The sequence below is a fragment of the Alligator sinensis genome, unplaced genomic scaffold (genome assembly GCF_000455745.1).
Source record: "Alligator sinensis unplaced genomic scaffold, ASM45574v1 scaffold272_4, whole genome shotgun sequence".
NCBI classification, from domain to species: Eukaryota; Metazoa; Chordata; order Crocodylia; family Alligatoridae; genus Alligator; species Alligator sinensis.
In genome coordinates this window covers 306,248-308,767 of record NW_005842750.1, presented here as the reverse complement: position 1 = coordinate 308,767, position 2,520 = coordinate 306,248, and the positions used below count along the sequence as shown (strand labels likewise).

Below are 2,520 nucleotides of genomic sequence, written 5' to 3'. Positions count from 1 at the left end.
TGCAGGGGGTCAGACTCGATGATCTATTGAGGTCCCTTCCGACCCTAACATCTATGAATCTATGCAGCTGATCTTCCTATATCTTTCTTTCAAATTCTTCAAATTTCCTAACCTGGCATTCAGAAACAGCAGCCTGAGCCAAAACATGAAAAAGGCTTTCTGAGCAGCAGTTGTCTTATTTGCAACAAATAAAAACAATGTAGCAAATTAAAGCCTAGCAGAACCAAGGGATGAGCCCACATTTTCTAAATACATCACGCATCGCAATGTTTGCTTAGCCTCAGTTCTTTTAGGATGATTTACTTGAAGACAGGCAAGCATGAGGACTTTGAGGAAATGGCTTAGAACAGTGGCCAGCAATCTTTAATAAGCCATGGATTAGAACAACCCACCTCTAGTCTGACACAGGTTGCACAGCTTCAGCAGCGTGTCAGGGGTGGAAGGCTTTCCCTGCACCCACACCCAGGCCAGGCAGCTGGAGTGGAAACTGTGTCAGTGCAGCTGCCACTTCTCCCAGTCCCCCACTCTCCAGCTGGGGTGTGAGCTGAGGTTCCAGCAGATGGAGTTGTGTCAATGCCAGGTGTCTACAAACTGGGTACATCTACATGTGCAAATGCTGCTTGATGGGTTTACCCACTCTGGGCAGGTGTCTACACGTGCACCCATTTTGGAGCAGATTGCTGCTCCTTGCAGCAGTCTATTATTGCCCTCTCTGGCCCTGCACCAACTCTCTGCACCAGCCAGGGGGAGTGCTAGACTCCCCCTGGGTTCTAGTCCACAGGCTGGCAGGGAGTATGGGACCAGCAGACAGCTGTCTCTGTGCAGGGGCTGGGAGATTACTCCCTACCCCCAGGAGCTGCCTGCTGCTGGGAAGGTTCCAGTGGTGAAGCCAAAGCAGAGACAATGTTCCCCTACTTCAGCAACAGAATGCTCCCAGACCTGGATCCCCAATTGGGGGCAGGGGGCTTGGAAAGAGCTTGAGAGAGGCAGGTCCCAGGCACATGCCCTGATACACCAGTGGGACAGCTAGCAGCAATTGCCCAAATGGGACACGTGGCTAGGAAAAATCTGTGGGGCTGGGACCTGCCCCAGACCAGGACAGTTCCTGGCCAGCCCTGGGCTGTGCAGGGAAGTCTGCACATGCAGCCTGGAGCTGACTGGGATTGTCTGAAATAGGACAGTCCCCAGTGACCTCCATGCTGCACATAAAGATTTCACTGCACAGCCAGGGACTGGCTGGGAACTGTTCCAGTTTGGATCAGGTCTTATCCAGTTCCAGGCTGAGTGGGGAACTCTCCCTGTGCAGGAAACTCCCTGTAACCACTCAGTGAAGACATTGGCGGGGTCTGGGAGATTGCTGCCTGCTGTAGCTCCACAATTGCGATTTCAGAGTGAGGGCTGGGAGCTCCCTGCTTTTGGGGCAGCAGGACATTGTTCCTGCCCAGGATTCAGTGGTAGAGCCTGCCCTGGAAGCAGGCAGCTCCCAGAGGCAGGGAGCAATCTCCTGCCCCCTGCTTCCTGACTGACTAGGACCAAATTTGCTCCTGGCCAGCCATCTACACATGCCTTACTGTGTAGTAGTTACTCAGTAGTTAAGTTGCTACTTACAAATTAACTGCTGAATAGAGCAAATTACTGCCCTCTAGTATGTAGATGGTGATACTTACTACACAGTAATTTGCTCTACTGCACAGTAAAGCATCTTGTTTAGATACACCCACTGTGTACTTGCTGCCACTACTTCTCTCCTGCATCCTCCCAAACCCCTGCCTCCTGCTGCAGTGTAAACTGCCCAGCCCCAGGACAGCTCCGCACCAGATGCAAGCTGTGCCCATGCCACAGCCTGGGGGAGGGAGATGTTGGTAGGGAGAAACGGCATTGGTGTGGACACAACTAAAAACTGCTTGTCCCCCCACACCTTCTTACTGCCTAGTCCCAATGCAGATGCAGATATGCAGATACAGGCAAGAGTTGGCCAGCGGGGTGGAGCTGTTGCCCCAGAAGAGCCCGAAGCCTCCATGTCGGGTAGGGAGCATGGTGAGCAGTGCACGGCCAGTGCATGGAGGGTCCAAGAGGGACTGAGACCTGAGCTGCACGAGGCCTGGCACAAGACCTGGCACAAGACCAAGCAGTCACTGCACAACTGGCGCACAGAGGGCTCAAGAGGGACTGAGATCCTGGGAGCTGCAGGAGGCGGCTTGGGTTACCAACCCCTAGCACAAGGCCAGGCAGTCAATGCACAGCTGATACACAGAGGGTCTGGGAGTGGACCGGGATCCCAGAGCTGCTTGAGGTGGCTTGGGTCTCTAATCCCTGGCATGAGTGCAGGAATACGGTGCACAGGTGGTGCACAGAGGATCTGGGAGCAGACTGAGACCCTGGCACTGCACAAGGTGGCTCGTGTCTCCAACCCTTGGAACAAGGCCCAGCATGCTGCATAGAAAGGCCATCAGTGCATGGGATGGTGCACAAGGCCTAGAGAGAGCCAGGCCTGGGGCAGCCAAGAGCAGTTGGGAGCTT

General features: G+C 54.0%; 1 long non-coding RNA gene across 5 annotated transcripts in view; it reads left to right on the top strand.

The window, feature by feature from the left end:
* Positions 1-2,520, top strand: part of LOC112552079 — a 52,087-nt gene that overhangs the window by 16,244 nt on the left and 33,323 nt on the right. The window contains exon 4 of one of the 5 annotated variants that reach the window (XR_003096421.1): positions 1,934-2,514. The exons of the other annotated variants lie outside the window; for them this stretch is intronic. This is a non-coding gene — a long non-coding RNA (uncharacterized LOC112552079). Of the gene's footprint in view, positions 1-1,933; positions 2,515-2,520 lie in introns of those variants that run through there. 5 annotated transcript variants of the gene reach the window in all.